Below are 14,460 nucleotides of genomic sequence, written 5' to 3'. Positions count from 1 at the left end.
AGAAGCAAATGTTACACAAATTAATAATCAAATTGCAAGATTTGAGAGAAGTATATACTTTACCTTGCTTATTTACAAAAAGTACACTTCTAAAACCAATGCCCCTCTTCACCAGGGCTTCTTAAATCAGCTACAAAGAGCCTTATATTTCAGGCAGGCAGTATAGCCCAGCTTCCCTCACATGCACAGAAATTAATAACAGTGGCAAACACACCAGTTTGCAAGCACATGACTGCACATCCTTGTGTCTGCACATCCTTGTGTAAATACTGAAGTTAATTTCTATGCAAAATCTCTGCACACCAAATGAATTTCTTTCAATGGAGAGAGATTTCTCTGATTTCCCAATCCTGCTGCTGCACAAAACACCCCCAGAAATGATGCTCCTATGGGGCAGGGGCATCTAGGAATGGCATGAGAAGAGTTAGAGGTCTGCTGTGGGAGGGATGAACCACTGAACATCCCCCCTCTACGTCACCAGAAATTTCCCACTGAATCCAATCCCGTCCACCCAGTGTTTACAGCTCACCTGAACGACAAAAAGACTTCCAAGGCCACCTTCCATAAGTGGGCCACTACAGACCAACCTAAATGATGTGGAGAACGCTGTTTAATGCATTTGGTTTAACACTGCTGAATACGAAGTCACTGTTGCTTCAATTACACCCTGTGGTTTCCAGCAGCTGCATAGGAAACCTGTGTAGTCATCCTGTCCCTAACTTGTTGGAGACTGTGGTATATAGGATTCTGGTAGTTGGAATAGGAGGTTGTTTAGATATTCTGGCCTTTGGACACTATACAAAAACCAGAGTACAAACTGAGAAGAATGACTACTCAAATTTTGTTTTAAACACAAACTGAATGAAACTACTTGAAGGATGTAAATGCTTTGGAAGTTTTCCACTTCAGGAACAAGGTAGTTCATTATTCTCCAAATAATTAGATTTTACTGGTCTGACCACACTATTTTTATAGCTTTCCTTAAAGAAAAGGAGCGTTGCCAAGGAGAAATTTCGACGCATTTAAAGATTGGGGCAGTATGTAATATGCATAATATGTAAAACAGCTTTGTTAAGGATGAAGCAGTGGTGGATGCTCAATAGTCTGTGTGTGTGTGTGTGTGTGTGTGTGTGTGTGTGTGTGTGTGTGTGTGTGAGAGAGAGAGAGAGAGAGAGAGAGAGAGAGAGAGAGAGAGAGAGAGAGAATGAATAACCCTTAATGGATCCTTTTCAAAAATAAAGAAAAAAAGTGTCAAATTCTTTTAACAGGGTGCTGCAGCTTGTGGTACATTACATATTAGTGAGGAGATATGCCAGCATAAGGGAAACAGTAGCACATATACAGCAAGGTTGTGAGGAGACAAGATAGCAATGCCTGCATCATCAATGGAGCATGAATTCAGTGCATTTAGGGTGGCTGGAACCACTCCAAACATAACACTAGAGAAATAAATGAGGTACATTTGATGGAGATAGGAAGACTGCAGTACCGAGCTCGCGAGCCAAAACTGTCCACCTGCTGAGTCATGCTGCTATTCTGCTATCTCTGTGCTGCTCTCAGATTGCTGTATGATAGAGCTTCCATTACGGTCAACACAAAGGAAGAAATGCAGAAGATAAAGCACACGTCAGGACAAAACTTGCTTCCCTGCGTCCATATCTATGATTTCAACAAGAGGCAATTCTATCAAAGGATGGCTCGTTTAATCTCTCTCTCTCTCTCTCAAGTAGGATACCTGTAATGACATGGATCTTACTACAAGAAAAGCCTCAGCTATTAATCTGACTAGAGTTAAAGCTGACTTTCCAAAGACAGTTATCCTTTTGAAGCCAATCCAGTGACGCAAAGCTATGTTTTTTGTGCTTTGCGGGGAACACTAGGTTATCTGATTCTTCTAGCATTACTTGCAGTGGCTCTTCGCCAGCATTTATGTGGTGATAATAAAAGATTTCAACATGATATCTAAGAATCCCGAGACACTGATAGTCTTTTTTCTCTTAGCTAGAGGCAGGATTCCCAGTGGGTGGGTGGGGGAAGGGGACATAACTCAGTGGCTAAGAACAGGCTTTGAGACCTTACCCTCTTCAGGTAAGGGGTCATCAAGAAACAGTGCCTGAGAAAAACTGGAGAGGCACATTCAAAACCCAAGCGGTCACAGTCCTCAACTAAAAGGGGAGGCACTTGTTTATTATTTAGCCAGTGAGTCCAAATACCTATCTACAGAGAAGAATGCCCACTACTTCTCTGCATGCGTCACTGCTCTGGCCTTATTTTGCCTCCTTTCAGTTAGCCTCTGCCAGTGGCCAGTAATTCTGTTGTATTCCTGCAGGGAGTGTGGTTGTTTCATTCAATTATTCACAATTCAGAGAAGCAAAAATACTGTCTGCCTTCAAAGGTTCTGTGTGAATCATAGCACAGCCTTACCTTCTCCCAATAAGGAGGTTCATGCCGCTCCATGACTCGTGTAGAAAGGCAGAAGGTAGCCAGTGCCACTAAGAGGGGGAGAATGGGGGTACTAAGGTTTTCTCTGTCTCTCTGAGAGCCCCAAGAAGCTAGGAAAACAGAGATACACTTACCAGTAACTGTTGTTCATCGATGTCTTCTGTGCAAACATACATTGGGACTGCCCCTGAGCAGATCAGCCACAAACATTTTCTTTCTAGCTAAAAAAAACTCCAAAGAGGGGGCTTGCCACTCTTTTCTGAGATGGTACATGTGCCGGATTCCTGCCCAACACACCACATGCTCCATGGGCAGGCACCCCCCTTCCCTCAATTCCTGCTAAGCTGCCGCAAGCCCTCTTTTCCATGGCACAAGAGGCCCTGTGAGAGCTCACAGCGGGGCAGGAGGGAGGGAATGTGTGTCTGACAGAATATGTCAATGAACAACAGTTACAGGTAAGTGCAACTCTGTTTTCATTTTCCATCTTCTTGTGCAGCCCCACACTGGGACCATTAGCAACCTACTCACCAGAGAAGGCAGAGTGAGTTTCTCACACAGAGCCTGCAGAATAGCCTTGCCCACATATGCCTTTTTCCTTGACTGAAGGTATAACGTGTAGTATTTCATGAATGTGTCCTCTGTCAGCCAGGCTGCTGCCTTGCAGATGTCCAGCAGGGGAACTCATTTATGAAAAGTAGCAGATGACCCCTGCACTTGAGTGGAGTGTGCTTTCACATCGAATGGTCACGGTTCTATGGATGTCATATAGCAGGAACGGATGGCTGCAACTACCCAGCTAGACACTGACTGTGCTGAAGCAGTGTTTCCCTTCTTGGGACCCCAATAACAAATAAATAGTGCTTTGTTTTTACGAAATGGTTTGGTTCTATTCATACAGTAAAGGAGGGTCCTCCTAATGTCCAGGGTATGCAGGACCTTTTCCACTTCTGAGCTCGGAGCGGGGAAAAATACTGGTAGGACAATTTCCGGTGCTAGGTGGAACTTGGAGACAACCTCAAGTAGAAAGTCTAAACTCAGGTGTAATGCAGCACACTCACTAAACACTTTGAGTAAAGGTGGATCAGTCCTCAAAGCCGCCTGTTCACTGACTCTTCTGGCTGATGTAATAGCCACTAAGAACTCTATCAGTCTGGCTACTACTAAAGGCAATGACCACCGGGGAATAATATGGGGTGTTGTGGGAAAACATTGGTCATCCCCTTTGAAAAACGTTGAGCCAACTTATGGACAAAAACCCCCAGTATGTCCCTGCATCTCCTCATGGAAGGTGGAAATGGCCACTAGGTGGGTCTATACTGAAGACACTGCTAAACCAGTGACAACAGGTATTCCAACACCAATGCTAATAGGCAGGTAAAAAGGCATTCCTCCCTAGAAGATGCCCAAGAATCAAAACAAGCCCATTTTCTGTCATAAGAATATCTTGTTGAGGGTTTATGGGCCTGAAGCAAGATATCTCTTACTCCTTGGGAAGAAGAACACTCTATGGCCGAATCCTCCATGCCATCATGTGTAGCTTTGCTATATCATGGTGCAGCAACAGACCGTGCATCAATAGGTCTGAGGCGGGAGGAAACAGTATGCAATCTGCCCTCGCTAAGTGGAACAGCTCTGAGAACCAGATCTGGCAGGGCAGAAGAGACCTATTAGGATGCCATCCATCCGCTCGGCCACTATTTTCCCTATAACCTTATTTAGGAGAGGGAAGGGAGAAAACACATAAAAGAGAGCGCCGGACCAAGGGATATGGAATGCATCCTCCAGGGAAGTCCGGTGCACTAGGGAGTGGAAGACTGGTGCTTTCCTGGCCTCTGCTGTGGAAATCAGGTTCAAATGAGGATACCCCCATGTGTTGAAAATTGGCTTGATATAGCCATTTATAGTGTGTCTGACAGACCCTGCTCAGCGTCTGTATTTCAAGTCCCTGCTGTGTGGATGGCCCTGGGGAGGGCTCCAATACTCATAGCTATTTCCCAAGCCACTACTGCCTCTAAAGCTTCCGGGACAATGTGCCTCTTTGTTTGTTGAAATAATATACTGTTGTGGTGTTGTCCACTTGGATCAACACCCTCTTGCCCCTGAAAATATCTGAAAAGGGGGTAAGGGCTGTAAAGAAAAATAGACCTCTAGACTATTTTCTTGTTCTATCATTAGACATAGAATTATCAAAACTTAGGTGGGATCATGGGGAACAGATCAAAGGGAGGCATCTGGGGTTTTGTCAAGCGAAAGTTATCAAGTCTCACTTGGTGCTTTGAATAACAGTACCAAGGAGTAACCATTTGGTCACCTGGAGCTAACACACACCTCACTTCTTTTGATGCTTGATCTACACTACAGAGAGAAGCTCCTGTCATAAAATGCTTTTCTGCAGAATCATTTGTTCACAGATCTATGTCAAGATAACTTAGATAATCTGACTTTTGGATTGGCTGCAAGGGCCCTCAGCCTGTCCAGATCTCAGACTTTAAGTAGCTATCATTTTCTGTCACTCTGTGTCAGTTGGAGCAGCCTGCTTCAACTCTCCAGAGGCATGGGTTAATCCTACAATGGGTTAAGCCATGCCTGGATTACAAAGACTTGAAATGATTGCCTGGGTTCATTCAAGAAGCATAACCTGGTAACTATGCCTTAGGATTTAACTGTGTAGCTAGAACCTCAGCAAGCTTTTCTTGTTTTCTGTTCATAGCTGTTCTTCAAAAATATACTGCATTCTTTGGGACTTCCGGTTTTTGGTGACTTGCAGGCAGGTGTGTTCCATCATTGCTCTGATGTGAGTGGCCCGCAAACATGCTGATGGGGAGGGGTCCAAGTTGATCTTGGACCCCCGCGACCCCTTGTAGGGGGGTCTCAGCCTGGGGCACGTGAGGTGCCTCTCCCAAGGCGGAAGCCAAGGGATTGAGGCTCCTTTTTGCCCCGATAGGTCCTTGCAGCATGAAGCCAGCAATGGCACATAGAGGTACATACCAGCCCGAGCGCGCAAGTGATCCGAATGAAATTATCTCTACATCTTAAACAAACACAAGTAAAAATGGGAGTGAACCCACGAGTTAGCGAGAACTGCCTAAATCTCGAGAGTAAAGCCACCCCCAAATCCCAAACAAGCAGAAGGGGGAGGGGAATCCCGATCCTGGGGGAAAAAAAACCCTGAGTTAAAAGCAGGGACCAAGAGGGCGGCTTGAAGGGAGAGGATTTTGATTGAGTGTGGTGTGGATTAGCAAGAAAGCGTTTATTACCAGACCTTCAGAGACTTCTGAAAATTTCTCGCTAACTGTAAACAATGATGCAGCGAGCAGAAAGAATGGCGGCGAAATTGAAACTTATAACAGGAACTGCCAGCACATTGTCTCCGGTCACTAAACTGGAAGCAACCATAGACTTTCCTAAAATAATTGCTGCAGCTTTGCGTCCTCTACTGGATCAGATGACCAATCTCAACGACAAGTTTGATATGTTGCAAAAGGAGCTTAAAGAAGCTTCAGCAAAAACAGAGAAGTTAACCAAGAAACTGAAAAAGTTGACATTCAGTTCAGAGTTTGAACAAATGCTGGAGGTAGTGGGAAAAGAACAAATCTCTGAGAGTCAACAATTGCTACTTCTTCAAATGGAAAAATCAGCATATGTCCTGAGATTTCAAAACATTCCAAAGCAGAAAGGAGAGAACTTGAAAGAGTTTTTAAGTGAAGAGCTTGCTTCCGTGGTAGGCCTAACAGCGGAAGTGATACAAAGCGATCTGGATATGGTATATCGTACTTATCCAGCATTTATAAAAAAACAAAAAAACAAGCTACCGGGGAAGTATATGCGAAATTCTCAAAAAGGTCAATCAGAGACTTAATTTTGAAGGCAACAAACGGAATTGTCATGAAAATCAAAGGAGAACAAAACAAAGTTTTAATGAGTTTTTATTTTATTTTAGACAGCCTATATGACATGTTTTTAAAAATAATGCCCCCACTCCAATCAATTCAGGGTCAAAATAATCCAAATTAAGCTCAAGGTGACAGCAGTCCAGTTGCCAAACATTATGGTTTGTGGATGAGGAAAGAGCAGCAGCCAATTATGACGATGAGGATAACGACAGATGATCCAGGAGGGAAGACCTCTTGTTAACATTTTTCCATTTCTTTTTTTTTTTGTATAAAGATTTTATTGACTCCCCTAATAAGGGGAGGAGTTTCGCTTAAAAAGAAAAATAGGGAAGGTATATAGTGGGACGGAGAGAAAGCTGAGTGATCTATTAACTGTTAGATTAAACTGTTAGTAATGTCCAATCATCAAAGGCTTCTTCTGCGTGTTGTCAAACATCTTTTTTCCATTCCAGTTACTTTCTGTATTAGTATGTTAGTAATGTTCCTTTGAATTTCTGTTAAAAAGTCTCTTCAGGGCACATTCAAAACCGCTTCTTTTACGTGCTGGTTACTTTTCCTCTCTCAGTGACGGGAGGGGCTTCCTCTGTTTTTCTCTCCCTCCGGCTTCTTCCCCTCCTCCTTCGGGTCGCTGTTAACTCTTTCAGTTCCTGTGCTATAAGTCGTCTTCCTTTCATGCCATGCCCGGAGATCTCCAGCTTTGAGAATGGTATTAATTTCAATTTCGCTTTTATCCGCTCCCAATCTCTTCGCTGGATTCTCCTCTTCAATTGTTGACTTTTATAAGCGCTCATGAGGCACTTTTCGCTGTCACAATTCAAACTTTTCTTTTCCTTCACAATCCCCGTTGGATTCATAGCTATACACAGTCCAAATATTAAACAGCCGGCACTCACGTTGACACATTTCTTTCTCGCTTATAGAGGATTAATCTCCTCATTTTCCGCTGAAGGGGGGGGGGAAACGTTCTTAGTTCATTTTCTCTGTATTTTGACAACTCACAGTTACGCCAGTCTTTTCTTTTCCATTTTTTTCGGATATTCGCTTCATCACTCGGTGACGCCCGGTGGTTCCGCTAAACCCCGTAGAACGGGGTCGCTCACGCAGCAAGGTCCAAAGGGGCAGGGCATGGCGAGAGTCTCAATCTCCGATCTCTCGACCGAAAGAGAGACTCCCCCCTGGAACGCCCTAAAGCGCCCCGGATCCGAGCTCCTCTCATCTGAGGGGCTCGTTCGGGTCTCCGCTTGCGCGGATTCCCTCCTCCACCGCAGGCGGGCAAGGCGCCCTCGGGAGCAACCCGAGGATGCGTCTGCCTTTCGCGGGAGCCAGACCGGAAGCCTCAACATTTTTCCATTTCTAACCCATCCTTAAAGAAAATCATATATGGGGTTGCACCATCCTCACGAAAATCCAGCAATGCCACCATGCCTTCAGGATGCATGTTCTCTCCTACAAAAAACTGGTAATTTTTGAAGTTTGCAAGGATATGTTTAACTTGTTCTGCAGCCCCTGTCATGAACGGCTTTACTCTCTCTGGCTTCGTTTCCTAAAGTCTAGCTTTGATTGCTTTCATGTAGTCTTTAATGTACTTCCTATAAAACTCTTTAGTGAAACTTGTTTCCTGAAGATGGTGATTCATTACGATATCGACGCCGGTGACAACTGTAGCCTCTGCCCCATCTCCTTCTGGGCCCTCAGCAGATGCATTCCCACCAATCAAAGCATCGTCAATTTCTCCTCCTTTCCGGCTCACCCTCTTCCCCTCCACTTCCAGGCAGAGGCCTCTAGGCGACTTCCTTGATCTTGTAGATGTCCGAGAACATCTTGTCCTGGCTGATACAGTCGCGGTAGATGATCATGGCTGAGGCGGTGGACGAAGGCGGGCCAAGGTGGTGCACGCGGGGTCTCGGGGAGCGGAGTGGCTTGGCTGCAGCCCCAGTGCCAACTAGGAGCGAGGCAGAAAAGTTTTAAATGACGTTCCATTTGAGATCAGGAAAAGAAGGAGACAATACACTGTTTTTGCAGAATCATACCACTCCATACAGATGGATATTACCGGAAGCCCTTATCTTCAACTACAATGGGAAAAAAGAAAAGATTGACTCTGTTCTTGAAGCGAAAACATTCTTGAAGTAACAACAGAAAGTGAGAGATGGATCTGAGAAAGTGGAGGACAACAAAGATGCAGAAGAAGAAGAAGAAGAAGATAAAAAGGAGGGAAGTTCTGACAATACCGCGAACAGCTCGGCAGAATCCTCTGACCCGGAAGCAGAATTAGGAGCTGCTGCTCCTAAACCTTTAAATGTTAGACTAGATTTTGATAAGAAGCGCAGAGGAAAGAAATAAGCAAAATAGAGTAACTTTGAAAGTTTGATGTTTATTATAAACTAGCTATCTTAAAGCTAAGAAACACACTTTAGCCAAGCAGGATTGTGTTTGCTCACTTTATATTTTTACATTTGCATAGTATTAACTCTCATGTATTACTATTTGAGTAACAGGGAAATATTGATTATTTTGAATTTATGTATTAATGATCCTTGCTACTTGTAGTTTTAGGTTGTTCCCTTCCCTTGACCTTGTAGGTTTGTAGAATAGAAAAAGCAATAAAAATGTTTTAAAAAATATTCTGCATTCTTTAATAAAAAATATTCTTTGACTATATCTGGTTGTTCTGAACTTCAGAAGCTGCAATCTAAATTCAGTGTCTTAGACCAAAGCGTCCACATACTGGCAATTGGTTCATAGAAACTCATTCTGCAAGTGTCCTACCTTGCAGGATTGACATTCTGGTTTAATCCCAGAAAGATCAGGAGTTTGTCCGCTGGCTTCTGAACGCAGGGATATTTTCATGGGCTGGTGGCAGGCTACCCCCCTGGTTTGTGAGGACTCACAGTCCAGGTTGGTTGTGTAATTTTGAGCTCTGCCCTTCATACCAAGGATCCCCTGGATCGGGAATTCTTGACAAGGGCAAAACTCACTGCACAAAGTTCCAAGAGATTAATATGGAGTAGTCTGAATTGAAAGCCACTGGCCTTGCACTGAAAAACCTTAGCAGTGAGCACCCCAATCCGACAGTGAAACATCTGTGGTCAGAGTGACCTAGGGAACACAGAAACCAAATTGGATCCCTGAAAAAAGTTAGCGTCATTCAGGCACCACTGCAGAGACCTAACCACTACCCTAGGTATTGAAAAACAGTGCCTTAGGGAGAGTTTGTTGGGGTCATACCTCCTGACAAACCAAATTTGCAAATTCCATGTGTGCAGCCTTGCTAATGGAATCACTGCAGTAGTCAAGGCCATAAGCCCTAATAACCATTGGAATCCCTCCACAAGCTGCCATTTTCTCATACAGCACGACACCATTGTCTGAATGTTCTTATCCCTGTCTGCAGGCAAAAAGACTATCCCTGTGATAGCACTGAGGGAGGCACCAATGAACTTGCTGAGAGGGTTCAAGGCAAGACTTTTCCCAATTCACCATTAGGCCTAATCTGCTGCAGGTGGAAATGATGCAGTGAACGTGGTCTGAACTTTGAAATTTTTAGGAACTTGTTTCACTTTCTAAGATCCAATATGGGCCTGTGCTCACCATCTTTTTTATCTACCAGAAAAAAATGAATGAAAACCCTGGGAACAAAGCCCCCTTGGAACCTGTTCTACTGCACGCTTCAGCAGAGGTCCCTTAACTGAACTCTAAGAACAGTTAGAAACCGGGTGACAAGGGGGTTGGGACAATAATTCTAGCCTATAACTTTCTTGAACTACAGAAAAAACCCAACTGTCTGAATTTGGCACCCAGCATCTGCAAACTGTACCAATCTATCTTTAAAACTGGGAACATCTATAACTACAGGGGTAGCTAGTCAGAACTTTGCTGGTTGTTGACTTTGGTTCTTATCGGGGTTCTGTTGAGTAGGTCTCAGCCATGGGGTACCATTCCTTTTTGAAAAGGGGGATGACTGGAAAGGGTGTTGAAGATACACAAATGATGGCTGGTGATGTTGCCTCTGGCCCCTGTAGAAAGGGATAGCAAAGTCATATTGCTTTTGAGAGATGCACTGACACTGGGTTGGAGCAGATAAAAACACTCAGTGATCTGACTGTCTGGCGGTTCTTCTTCCTAGTGGAGAGGAACTTGTTTGTGGACTGCAAAAAGAGAGCTGACTCCTCAAAAGGGAGATCCTCAACTTTACATTGAATCTCCAGAGGGAGAGCAGTGTTGCATTGCCACAAGTACCTCCTGAGGACTATGGCAGAAGCCACCAATCTGGCTGCTACCTCAGTGGCATGCCTGCTCATATTAATCTCTTGTTTCTAGAGTTTTATAGCCTCAGACTGGATCAGTTTAGCTAGGGACTTGAATTCATTGGGCAATCTGTCCAGGTACTGTGAAAGACTTTCCCAGAGGAAAAGTTGGTAGCCTCCCATAATCACCTGATAATTTGCTACCCAAAAATTGAGACGGAAAGAAGCATAAAAAACATTCAGATGGCAGCTTTCCCTGTTGGCTGGGGATGAATGTTGGCCAAGTTGTTGACATGCCTTCATGTCTTCGGTAATTAAGAAAGATGGTGGCGGATGTGTTGACAGAAAGTCTCAAGAATCTTGTTTTACTCTATATAAGTTTTCAATCTTACACAGAGTGGCCTGAATGGAGGCTGGTTTTTGCCAGACTGGGACTGTGAGGTCAGAGAAACTGTCCAGGATTAGAAAAGCAACTATCCCTGGAGTACTGGAGTTTAGATAACTCAGTATTCTGTCTTTTGGATGGTTGTCTGAAGTAGAAACATCAATGTCCAGGGCTTTAGCCATCCTTAGCATTTGCTCTCCATAGAGATGGAGGTCCTCACTAGGGGATACTGGGATCGGGTCACCCATGGTATTGTCAGGTGATGGGTCCAAAGCACTCTCAGAACTATAATGAGATGCTGCAGAGACCTCTTCTTCAGGCTCTTGGTACAGAGACCAGAACAGAACCAGTGTAGAGTGGGTATTCAAGTATCCCCTCACATTCAGATCATGCCCACTACCAGAAGCCCATCTAGATAAATAGGATGGTGACATAGACTTAGAATGCTGAGGGGGAACCACAGGCTGCCAAGATAAATGAGGTCCCACAGGGATGCTAATGTCAGGTAGCCCTGTCATGGATCTGGAATGTGGAGGGGTGCCCTCCTCCTCATACACAGCTCTTCCCTGTCCAGCTATTGTGCGCTATCTCTAGCTTGACCTTGTAGTCTCCAGCTGCATTTACTCTGATGGGAAAGTAACAGCTTTTAGCTGTGCCCGCTTGCTTGCTTTTGCCGTGCGTGCGAACTATAATAATTGGCTTCAGCTCCATGGGGGGGGGGGATGTTTAATTTCACTATAAGTCAGAGGCCCTTATACTGTCAGCCATTCCTGACACAAGCTGTATACGTGTTCTTTAGAACTGGAAACCCTAATAAAGCAGTTATCTTCTTCTGAAGCCCTGTGTGGTGTTACCTGCCTAAGGACCCTGACAGCTAGGTTGTCCCTCAGGGATGCTAGGTTGGTCCTCATCTACGTTCGAAAAGGAACTGGTCATAGAGGCGAGGTATGGCAATGGAATACGTGGGGGAACTAGGATGACATCCTGATCAGTCTCCACACCCTTAGAAGACTTGACACATCCTGACGGGTGCAGCCTCCCATGAAGTAGACTCTTGATGGAGTACAACAAACCCGTTCTCAATAAATGAGAAGTTTCTCTCATCCAAAAGATGATGAAGCAAAAAATAAACAGAGCATGCAAGAAAGCTTCCTATCCTTGTGGCAGCGAGAAAGGAACTGAGGAAAGGGGGGCACTTGCCCACGGAGCACAGAGTGTGTTGGGTGGGAATCCCATGCATGCACCAGCTCTGAAAGGGGTGGGAGACCTCCTCTTTGGAGTTTTTTTTTTTTTTTTTTAGCTAGAAAGAAAAGGCCCGTGGCTGCCCTGTGCAGGTACAGTCCCAGTGTGGGGCTGCATGACAAGATGGAAGATGAAATCCACCTGCCTCACTTTGCTTTCATGATCTTACTCAGCAAGATTCCTGTATGCTTGCTACTCCCAGTCACAGTTAGGAAACCCTCTAGGAATCAATTTCTGCTCATTTTAATATTTTGCTTGCCTTGAAATCATACCAAGTGCTTTCCCACAGCAAAAGGACGCTTGAAATGTTTTGCAGTCAAGTGATGGGTTAATATATCTATTTATTTTGGTATTACTAAGGATTGATAATTTCCCCTCTCCCCCTTAAATAGGGGGGAGTGTTAGAAACAATCTTTTCCAGAGGCCCCTGGCAGCTCTCAGTAACCCTTTATAGCTACTTATAAAATTTAGGGTCTATATCTCTTATACACTCGAAAGTATAGGGGTAAGATTGATGGTGCTTTCAAATGTCAGTTAGAAAGAATATGCCAGATCTAACAGAAGCTCTGGGAAAAGTGGTGTAAGAGCATTTCTGACTGGTACATTTGCCCATTGCCCCATACTATACAATAAGGAGGTCAGGAAGTTTCCAAGGCGAGCAAAAAATACCTTTCCTGTCAGTAAGATTTCACCCACTCATCCACTCCTCCCAGAATAACCACTGGAAATCAATCACAAGAGACTGAACGGCCTGTGCTGATCCCCACTGTGAATGCAGACAAAACAAGAGGGAAAATATGGACCCTGGAGTCGGATTGGGGGGGGGGGAATATGCTGATAAAGCAAGTCCAGTCGTGGAAGAGTGACTTGGAAGTGCCCCATAGTTTGTGGATTTGCCAAGGAATATGGAGAACTCACATTATCACTGCCTCAGGAAACTGCAGAATAGTATCCGAGTGTGCACAAAACTGCTTCACAGATTACAGGACAGTTAGAGCACAGGCGGAGGCTGACCTTTACTGCCTGAAAGGACAAGCTGGTTAGATATGATCAAATAACGAGAAACAGCTGAACTTTTATTTAAACCTGGCTCCAGTCTTACACATCAGCATGAGAAAATCAGGCAACCTCTGTGACGATCTGTATTTTTCAAAATTATGCCACCACGGGTAGCTATGAAATCTTGCCATTATATGTGGTTCTGTGGTTACGGTAATGAATTTGCTCGGCTCCCTTCGCATTTTCAAGTTCTTGCTGCAGTGTTTAAGGTCTGGAATAGGGAAACGTACCTATGAGGTACTTACTTTTAGAACAGACCCATGGAAAGATACTGCCAAGAGGGGTAAACGACACACATCCTGCCAAGCCTGATTTGTTTTCCAGTTACATATGTAGCTGCCATTGTACAGCATCCCAGCTATGGAATACAACATCAGAAATGTACAGATCAGCTGGAAGTAGGATTCAGCATTTCAGCTCTGCATATCTAGAACAGCAGAATGCTTGGATGACAAACACAAATTTCTACTTGAGCAGGGGAGGAAGTAACCTTTTTGCCTACACTGAATTGTTGCATAGTATTATGTCCTACAATATAGAATTCCTATCTGAATTAATGAATTTTAATCATTGCAGTCGCTTTCAGTTTATTCCGTGAACTGCTTTAAATTCATGGTGTTGGCCAAATTAAATATTTTCAGGTCTTTGGGGGCAATTCTTAAATTAGACCTATGTTTATCATAGCTCTAATTTCCCCCCAGTATGCCAGCACAAATTACCGTTACCATGGTGAATATGAAGGTATGGTAAATACTTACCTAGTTTACTTTTGGAAGCTGCTTTTATTATTGGCTTGGCTTAATGCCAACTTGCACATTTTAAAACATCTTTGTAATTACTTTTTTAAAAGGGATGATTATCCTATTAAACAGCTACTACGAGGTTCAATTTATTTTGATGTTCAGTCCTCTATAAACACATTAAGTGATCAAACTTTTTCCAAGTGTAAAATAAAGCAAATCAATATGGAAGATTGTTCCAAACTGCAATTTACATGTGAATCAAATATAATTGATACTTTCCCCCTCACTAATTCCAAAATGCCAGAAAGGCTCTAACAAATCTCTGCTTTTATCATACAACAGGTTTGGGAAGGAAATATTCCAATACTGAAGAAAGCCTAAGCAAGACTGATTTGTCTCATTGGGTATAATATACATCTGGGGAAAACAAGTTTGTCTTTTCTCTCCTG

At 43.9% G+C, this 14,460-nt stretch overlaps 1 protein-coding gene and 1 pseudogene across 1 annotated transcript in view; both read right to left on the bottom strand.

The window, feature by feature from the left end:
• The window catches only part of TBC1D22A (TBC1 domain family member 22A), a 233,518-nt gene that overhangs the window by 16,979 nt on the left and 202,079 nt on the right, over positions 1-14,460 (bottom strand). The window lies entirely within an intron of this gene.
• LOC107112372 lies at positions 6,501-8,250 on the bottom strand (annotated as a pseudogene).

The sequence above is a fragment of the Gekko japonicus genome, unplaced genomic scaffold, assembly GCF_001447785.1.
Source record: "Gekko japonicus isolate JY-2015 unplaced genomic scaffold, Gekko_japonicus_V1.1 scaffold168, whole genome shotgun sequence".
NCBI lineage: Eukaryota > Metazoa > Chordata > Lepidosauria > Squamata > Gekkonidae > Gekko > Gekko japonicus.
This window is presented reverse-complemented; position numbering and strand designations above follow the sequence as displayed.